This window comes from Dufourea novaeangliae, unplaced genomic scaffold, assembly GCF_001272555.1.
Source record: "Dufourea novaeangliae isolate 0120121106 unplaced genomic scaffold, ASM127255v1 scaffold21, whole genome shotgun sequence".
Lineage (NCBI taxonomy): Eukaryota > Metazoa > Arthropoda > Insecta > Hymenoptera > Halictidae > Dufourea > Dufourea novaeangliae.
In genome coordinates this window covers 6,771,772-6,782,369 of record NW_015373910.1, presented here as the reverse complement: position 1 = coordinate 6,782,369, position 10,598 = coordinate 6,771,772, and positions in this window count along the sequence as shown.

Here is a 10,598-nt window from a genome sequence, read left to right as displayed (position 1 = left end):
GTTCCAGCAAAGAAAATATAATTCGATTCGGAAGAGGCTGCTAGATACCAGCCCAACGATCGTAGATCCTGGATCACTTATTGTAGATCGAACGGCGCTGGATCACGACTCTACGCCGAGACATTTTCACAACCGCTTTTCCCTACGCGAGAGGACTGGTCGTCGCGAGCCAGAACCCGGTTCTACCGCGGTAGCCTCGTTGAAATCCGGCTTAAAGGGGTCGACACGATCGAGAGAAAATCGTCTAGTACCTGCGTGGAAGGGGGAGCAAAGGGGAGGATCTACGGGGAGACAGAGAGAGCGCCACGATGAATAATTCCAACAGGAAAAGATCGGTGACCGGACGAAAAAAGGTTCTCGGGGACCGATCGTTCCTCTACTCGTGGAATCGAACGATCTAGGACCTTTTCTTCTTATCACGACTTCTTTTCATCATTCGACGAGTACTATCTACTCCAGAAGTAATGAATTTTTTGCATCACCCTGTATATTGATCAACCTAAGAAACGATTAGGCAATTATACTACCCCTAATTCAAATAATTCAGCAAAAGGCGTTTATCCGTGCATAGATCGCTCGTAAAGTCAAAAATCGGCACTAGAAGGACCGGTTCGATGAAAACGAAACATTTGCCCTGAGCGTTTTATTCCCCTATTTTTTTTTTCCGTCATCTAATGTTCTCGGTCCAGCGTTCGTTGAACGTTGAATAATTCCGGATGCTTTATCATCCCGTGATAAGGGAGCACGGAACAACCGTGATAGTCGGCTGGGTTTTCTGCGTATGTACAGAGTCGGCGCTCCATTGTGCCGCCACTATTTGTGGATCGCGTGCAACGGCTCGCGCGCGCTCGTATTTAACCAGTTGAACTTTATACGAAATCCATTTAGATAAGCCACGTCGCGAATAATTAATACCCGTTCGACGAACACGCTCCCAGTCGGGACTTCGATAGCCTTCGCTGGGATTGTTGTCGGGGCGAACTTATCGAATCTTCTGCTTTCTGTCCAATTTTACGATTATTTATTGTAATTGTAGAGTTTTTTTTTTTTTAATGTCTTAATTTGTTACAATTTCCTATCATTCGACATTCAGCGGAGACTAGAAAGTGTTTGTACTCTCGCAAGCTTTGTGGGAGGATCTTTATGCAGGTTTAGAAAATATTTTGTGGTACAGGTGAAAAAGATGAACTGAATATAAATGCTAGAAGTTACTCCCTTGAATGAAAAATGATCCTGAAGTTTTCTATCCTTATGTGTTGTAGTTAACATAAAATTGAACCCTTTTTTTTTATGGTATATAATCTATCCTTTTCTGGAGAAACATTATTTCCTATTAGTATTAATGTTTAGTGTATTTAATGTGTCAAGGATTTAGTTTACTATTTACTACATACTATTTTAATATAACAGATTTTATTACCAAGGATAGAAAATATAAATGATAGAATGGTAGACATAATGGTAGAAAATCTATTGTTTCATAGCGTATACACGTATTTTAATCCATTATTCGCGAAGCCTCGTACCCCGACATTTCGAGCAACACGATCGACGATCGATCGGCGATCGATAGGTTCCTTGAACGCCAGCTTGGTCAACGGCATTTCTGCGAAGAAACTCGCACCTTCCACGTTGTACCGTGTTCCTCGGCCAAGAAATCGTATAGATCCTGACATTATGATCTCAAGGTGATGCTTCAGCCTCGTTTAGTCGTTTAAAAGAGTATATCGAGATAACCGTTAACTATTGCAAATAAATGCCTCGAGAGTGTCGGTATAGGTACATACATCGCGGATTGATTGAAGCAGATCAATCCGATAACCTTGCCACACCTGTAGTTTTAATTACCTTCCTCTAATTGAAACGGTCTTCTGCCTCTTTTTGATACTACATACTTCGTTCCTCATCGGTGACGAATGAATTCCTTTGAAGTTTCTCGGTGAAAACCGATGATTAAATCATGAATTTACATTGCTAAAACGGTAATTGGATAATTTATTCCTACCAGTGACTGCCTTGTTGCGTTAGAAGCACCATTAAATTGGAACTTATTCAACATTTTTATTTTAATTTCTTTTCCAATTAGTATAGTGACTAAAAAAAATCTCTGTGACTATAGAGTACCTTGAATACTACCAATTATACTTTCGAATAATGCATTTTTACACCCCCGATATTTTCTCTCACATTGCAATATCATTATTATTTACTATTGCAGGCTACACAGTGGGGTTCATTTAGAATTCAAAGCTCTATCACTGTGCTAAACCTCATTAAAAAGTCAACGTTGCACCTGCGGACCTTTGTCAGTGTCGGGAAGCCTTCGAACACTCATCGAGAATATACTGTATTTCTTCCTTCCTCTATCTCTTCTAATCTGATATTTCTTTTATCCATAGTCTTGTTGAATCTCTGTCAGTTTTATATCAGTCATCAATTTTCTACCCAATCCAATCGCTTGTTGCGGTCTATCTAAATGCATAAACGTCAGTAGCCAACTGATCGGTTTTTAATGCATCCACTGCTGGTACACAGCGATACTGCCACGGCGACTCTGAGCAAGGTCGAATTCACTTTCAAGATCGCCCTGTTAAGTCGGTATCCTTCCAAAAGGAGTCGCCGGCTCGCGCCAGCCTCCCCGGTTTCTTTACGTAGGCTTAAATGGATGAAAGTGAATTATTGAAATCGCCCACCGGAACGCCGGCCCACGTATACCTCTCGAACACCTGTTTACCTGCGAGTAACGCCAGAAGAGGGAATCGTTCCGCTTCCTCTGCCCACGTGTCCATCGGACAACAAACATTTTCAACAGTGTCCTAAAGCTCTCGTACCTCTTATACCACGCTCGTTCGATCCACATTCGAATAGAAATCTACAGGGTGACCCATTTAAATCGACTCACGTGAATATCTCCTGAACGTCTGAAACATTTTTTGATATCGTCAATATTTTCGGACATATACTAGTGGGTCGAATTAAATGGGACACCCTGTATGTATTGCTTGAAATTGTTCTTTTTGATAGTTACAGAGGAAGTACTGTTAATTGCGAACCAGGTAAATTATTTCCACCATCATTGAAGATATAAAAATAACGACTGAAAGTAGTTTCCATGGTTCAAACGATTCCTCCAAGGTTTCTGAACCATACAACCTTCCTTTTAATCATTTTTTGCATGCTTTTAATAGCAGTGGAAATAAGTTAAACGTTCATAATTAGTGGGCGTGTTATTAAGCGTGGAAGAGACTTAATGTCCATAATTGTTTATGTTTGTCATTTTGACGCGACTGAACCTTGCCGTTTATGTAACTCTTCTCCGTGTTCTAGTATTCTAGTTCATGTGTATCTATCGTTATATAACAAGAAAACATTCAATGATAATGATAATTTTCAATCAAAGTGTCCATTGGAAAAAGAGACAGATAATTTTCTACGCTCTAGAACCGAGCGATTACTCGTTCACTCAAGTGTGAGAAAGGCTTAAAGTAGAGCCATCGTTCTATTATTATTGCTTAAACAAACCTCACCTGGCACGTAATTTCTCTGTTATCTGTGTATGTGTCATCCATTTATCATTGCACAACGCGTTCAATAATAATAATATTCTCGTAGACGTGAGTGAAGATGAAACAGTTTTTTCAACGTGAAAAATGCTTAGTGTGATCATTGCATAATTATTATTGCCTAATGGAGATAATCTAACACGTAATTTTCCTGTTATCGGTGTTCTGTTTCAACTATTTATAATTCCATAACGAAGACATTTAGTAACAATAATATCCTCTTGGAGGTGAACAAAGATGAATCAATTTCTCAAGCGTGAAAAAGGCTTAATGCCATCGTTTCCTCAATACGTGGCTGTGCCTACATACGAAAAAGACCGCCGTGCCGATACGGGGAGAGCCACGGAATGGTAAATGGCACGACCGGGGTCGACCATTTGAATCCCGAATACGTGTAAAAGACGACGGCCGGAGCATTTAGTGAAAGGCAAGAACCGCGCGCGCGCGTCTTCCGTGGCCGAGATTCGATTCGATCGACGAACCTAAGTCACGATGTCGTCGTTTTCTCGCAACTTGCATTCGATCCTCTCTCGCGCCTTGTCACTCGAATCTACTCGATCCTTTTTCACCACCTTCCTCCTCTTTCTTCACTCCATCGTCCTCCGTATTTCGCGATCTTTACGCGTTCACTGTAATGGAATCTAATCAGATCCTCTGTTCGATTCGAGTATATAGACACTGCAGAAATTTTAAGCAACTCTAATTGTCCTACTTCGATTTTAATTGGGTTCTGTAAGATGATAGTATACAGATTGATAATGATATATGTGAAATATTACATAAGTAACTCGTAAATTCAGGCGATCCAATTTATCAAATCCTGTGATTATGTATCCTGATTTACATACAGAGTCCTCTCGATTATCGTCTGGCTTGTTCTACACCTACACGATTATTGTCCACGATGAATTACTTATTGGTATACCCAACGTATAGATTTCACGATTTTCTGTGTCCCATATCGATTTCACGATTATAGACTGTATACTTGACGGTATACAAGATTCGTCCTTTCTTCAGCCGAAAACCACTTAAGGAGATTACTTCCCGTAAAACGTTTCGCGAAAGAGAGGGCAAGCTTCTCAGGAGGATTCCCTGGGCTGTGAAAGGATTTCGCGGACAGTCGACGAAACGTGGACGAATGGGTGGAGGGGAAGCCTGCCTCTCCAAACATTATATCTCCGTGTATACATCTTAATCCTCCGGTCGCAGCGGGTTTTCGTCAATAGCACTTGTGAACCGTGCTTAATTCGACGCTGTGACCTAAATCCCGATGCTGTGCCACGGACGCAACGAGAATTACGATGCAGCCGATGTGCGGCGACGGTTCACATCGATTCGATTAAGAAACGAAGAGTACAAAAAAAAAATACTTTTATTGTTATTATAATTGAGTGAAACATTTCGTACGATATTGAGTGTATTTTCAAAATCCCTTGTTCATTACAGGACACCCTGTATATCTTATCGTGGGTGCACGCTGTTCTCGGAAACCAATGAAAAATTTGTATAGCTGGAACGTACATTTTCTTTTTTTTCTCCGAGTAGATTATCTTTAGAGAAGCTTCCAGGAACCATAACTCTGTCCCAGAAAATTATCTGACTATACATGAGCATTTTCTTCATCGTTTTTCAGGACGATGATAGCGTCAGACGACGAGGGAGGTCGGAAAAGCGGGCGGTTTCCCGACGTGGGATTCCGTTAGAAGAGAAAGGGCTCGACGATAATTGCACGCGGGCCAGGGAGGACGGACAAGTAGAAATTCAACGGCGGCGTCAAAACCAGTACACACAGGTATACATACACACGTGTTAATAGACTCACCTGCTTTCCTTTTACTGTTTCTTGACCTGCCGTAAAACGATGGAATTTAGGTACTCCACTTGTCAGCGATAATTAACCATTTCGCGTACAACAAACTTTTTCGCGATCGGAGCCAAACGTCGCGGCTGTGTGATATTTCAGGGATCTAGGAGGAAAACAGTGAATTTTGTTGTTGTCACGAATATTTTAAACAATGTCTTACTCGTGGAAGACCTATAGATTTTGAAAATATGCCTATTTTATCAATATAAATACTCGGAACTATTAAAACAGTAATTGTATTAATTATACAGAGTGTCTTATTTAAGTGTGACCCTCGAATATTTTTTTTAATTGTGAAAACGCAAAAACAATAAATAGGAAAACTACAATTTATTATGAATTTTTTAACTTTGTGACTAATAAATAATAAATTTTATGATGACAAAGCAGTTTACTTGAAAGAACCGAGAAAAACAATGTTAAATTTGTGATATTACTCTTTTCCTCCTAGCCTATGCATCCCTGGGATTCTGCTGAAGCGTTGAAGAAGCAGTACGTATTAAGTTTTCAAAAATTATTTTTGTCTCATAAACGAAACTATACATAGCTGAGATTTTGGTGCTACACTCGTCGAAAAACTCGTTCTGTATTAATTTTCCAAATGAATTTTCCCGCCATTTTCCGGCCATTCATGTTCAGCAGAAACATTACATGAACCGAGTCACGTAATGGATACATGAAATCGACTGTTCTAGATTAGATAAAGAATTACAAAGAATATCGTTTGTCATCGGTCTGCAAATAAATCTAATCGCGAGAAGATCGGAACGTACACTTTTCGACGCGTAGAAATATTTTTCATTTGGGAGGTCGTCCTACTGTAAAATTATCGTAGTTTATCGCTAAATGATTGTAGCTAAAATGCTACAAACATTTTTGCTGAATTATGTGTCGATGGTATTAACCGAGAATCAAGTAGATCGTTCGATTTCACTGTGATCAGAGGCAGATTTCTTGTATAATAGATCTGACTCTATCAACAATTCATCCGTAACCACCTAGTTTCACATTCTATTTCAGTTTATTGCAGATCAATTTACGATTATTGTACCATTCAGTTATTTATTGATTGCAAATTCCTATGCAAAATAACATTCCATTATCATCATTTTGTGATAAATTTTTCTTAATTGTAATATAGAATTCCCTTTGTCTTCACTCTTCTAGATTTTTGCTAAATAATTTGTTCAAATGAAAGTGGCAGCATTTCGTAAAAAATACTTTTGAGTCACTATATTGTCTGATTACAAACCTGTTACAACATTAAGTGCCAAAACATAGCAAAGTAACATGATAATATCCACAAGGAACGTAAATCAAAGTGTCACTGACACCCAATCCATGCGTTTGTCACCTAATCCATGCTTTTGTCAACTAATTACCATGTCACTTATCCCGATACCTATGCAATATATCTGGGTTCGATTTTTGCTCGTTCGATGTATCAGGTTTCCAATAATTTTCTGCTCGAGGCGACCGCGGAACGCGAAGGACAAGGCGTGAAACTCAAAGTCGTGGGCGCCCGTTTATGGCCAAGACTTTCGCGGTGAAATTTTCCCCAGGTGTCGTCAACCCTGACATTATGCTCGTGGGGACCGATGCCAGTATCTACGATCCTCCTCCAGAGGATCGTGGTGAAAAAGACAGGCTGCCACTTAGACGGTCCCCGTTTTCATGTCCCCTCCCCCATCATTGGCCGTGGATAACCGCGTAAAGGTATCCCGTTACCACAGTAGCCCAGATACCGGATTACGGAGCACGAATTGTCAATCGAACCAAGAGGTTGGTCGGCCAGTTTCCGTGGACTGGGTCGCGGAAAAAAGCGGCCGACCACGGACACACCGCAGGAATTTCGCGACACCATTTTTTTTTTTTTTTTACGGAGGTGCGTCGAACCGGGTGGAGGTCGATGAAACTGGGGGAATTCGTTATGAATATGGGACTCTGGAGTGATGTAGTTCGATGGGGAATAGAGGTATTTCTGATTCGCTCGATGGAATGGGTACTAGAGGGTACGGAATTTTGACCGATGTAGGGAGATTGGAGGTTCATCAGCCTGTGGAAATGAAGAGAATATTCTACTTGATTGAGTAGACCATTAGACCATACCGACTTCCAAATGATCTAGGTAACCTGGAGTTCCATAACCCAATGAAAAAGATGATGTCCTATCTACTCGATAGAGTAGATCACTAGACCATACCGAATTCGAAACAATTTAGATAACCTGGAGATCCATAATCCAATGGAAATGAGGATATACAATCTACTCAATATTGTAGACCACTAGACCATACCGAATTTCAAATGACCTAAGTAACTTGGAGTTCTACAATCTTTCTACAAATGATGTAGTCGAACTGGATTCTCACCGTCTACAAAAGAAAGACATCACGTCTACCCTCAGAAGTAGATTCCACCAAAGCTTCCCGGAATCCCACGTCAAGTAAGTACATTTCAAAATCAATGATTCAAAGGAAAGAAATCCCACTCAACGAACTACACACCACAAAACATTATACCTGATCTTCTATAACACAGGTAAACCGAGAGTTCAACAGCCCTAATGGACTCCAAGCAAGACGTCTAATCAGCTCCATGAAATGGAATACCATTAGAACTATCCGGAATCCATCGTTAATACCAAAAGTAAGTACTCTAAAATACCACGATTCGATTCGATCGGGAAACAACCTATCAAACACACAGATGTCTATTACACAAAAACCTTGCCGGATTTCGTTACCAAATCATCGACGAAATTCCATTCGCCTTATACACTCGTTTTAACCGGCAAATATTTGCGCAACTTCGAGCTCTGGAAAATCGACGTCCGTAAACGCCACGACCTAGCCCACGCTTCTACCTGGAGTAAAACACAGATCGATAAGTGGCTGATCAATCGTGAATTACTGTTTACCTGATCTTGGTTTTAGTCGGAAAATCGATACATCGGGGGCAAGCGTTTCAGGGGAACGAGCGTTCACTTTCATTACCTTCGAGCGCCTCGAGTTACGACTCGATAGGATGAATGTTGTAACAACACGGACCGATGAATCATAACATCGATAATATTACAAGGATCGCGAGTCGACGGAGAGGCCGGTGAATGGGTGAGTTGACGTTTTCGCGCGACGGTAGCAGCCGTGGAGACGTCCTCGCTTTCTGTCGTCGAGGAAACAACAGTTTCTCGATGTAAACTCGCTTTCCGAGGGGAAATTAAGAACTCGTCGAAGACAAAATATACAACATTCAACTAGTCGAGTCAGTAACTATAAAGAAAGGGATGATTAGACTGTGGATTTTATGCATTTAGGGTACGTCTTCACGTGACAAAGTTCTATTTGTCTCTAATCTCTGTAAATCAGCTTATAAAATTAATTATTTGCCTAAACATCGACAGAGTTACCAGCCAATAGCTAGATTCAGCACCTGAATCTATAAATACAGTAAACAAACTTCTATTTTTCCCAATCTCAAAACAAAAACAATCTACCGATGACAATTTACGTGGGACAGGAACTTAAGGTCCTCTGGTCCTTAGATATACCTCTAAAAATTTCATCCGAAAGTGACCATCAACCTCCACCAGTTTATCAGACAGGATATCCTCGACTCCCCAATTAAATCCCTAGTCAACAGGATCCAGATAAGATACCCAAAGACCTCATAGCAAATTGAAAGTCAAAGAATCGACAAGACTCACCTCGAATTTTCGTCTCTTGCGGATCCAACGGCGGGAACCGTGGGTGGCTCTGCTTTCAGCAGGACACCCACAACCTGCGGTGCCATCATCATCCTGACGAAGATCTTGGTCTATCCACACACCTCTTCAGTTCCAGCGAGTCATCGTTCTAACAGCCAGACTCTTTTCTCCACAGACAACACACAAACCACAATCTCCTATATGTGTACAATTCAAGACAATAGATACAACACTTTGTTTTTTCTTCGTTTGGTCGCTGACCGCCTACTTGGCCGGTGAAGTTAAACCGAAACGGGGCCAACGAACCGGGTGCACCATCACACTGGGGGATAGAGAAAGAGAGCAGCTGCTTGGGATCTGTTCTTCAGTTTACAGAGAGACCACCGTCTGTCCGTTTTATTGGCCAAGGCGACGTGTCACTTTATGCGAGAGGGAACAAGGCGCCAGACGAGAGGAGGACCCCCCTCTCCCTTGCTCTCTGTGTTTCGACCTTATCACGCGTACACTGTTGTTGTCCCCTGGCTAGAGCGTGACCTTATCGGGCGACGAAACGTTCTCTTCCGTCTCGATCGTCCCTGTTCTATCGATCACGATTGGATACTGATCTCCTCCCTTTCATTCACTGATTGATCCCTAGCTAGGTCAGCAAGGCCACTGATAAAACGTCACACGCACACAAATATAATCGAATCACCCGTTGACACTGTTATTTTCTTGAGAGGCCGAAACGAAGAAGACCTCCTACTCGACGACAATGGAAATAGCTGTGGGCAGAGCTTGCAACAATTGCGGCCAGATAACGTTATCAACCGGCTTTCGCCTTCAACGAGCGGTTAATGAGTGGTGCTAGAGTGTCTTCTGCTCGTGTAGCTCCTCGAAACGGTAGCTATTCTCTATACCCTCGATCTTAATGTTATTTCGGAGCGACACCACTAGGACAGGTAACAGAAACAGTGTAGACAGGAACAAATAGGTTTTACACAATAGTCAGTCTTCCACTCGTAATTGGACAATTAAGTCCCCACTCCACGAACTGAATTAACTTCAATTTTAGGCCTTGATCCGTTGGTTGCACTCAGTAATAAATAATCACCTTGCTGGATAATCGTAGCGGAATGAGACACACCTCGCGATAACATTAATCCCCTCCCCCCCCCCCCGAACCCCCCCGATATGAAATGTCGTCGTGGATCGTCGCGATCCCCGGAGGTCGAGTTAATTGACACGACAGTAGGGACAACACGAACGTCGTTGGTTCGTTGACGTGACGGAGAAACGGCACCGTCGCTGAATGAGCATGGCGCGCGGACCGCGAGCGACTAAACAGAACGGGAGAGTGCATCGTGTCCGTCGCCTCGTTTTTCCCCCACTACTTTGCCTCTCGTCCCTCCCTCCCCGCCACGGTTTCTCTTTATCTATCCCCTTTCGTCAACCCCCTTGTGTTTCGCCTACCCCCAGAGAA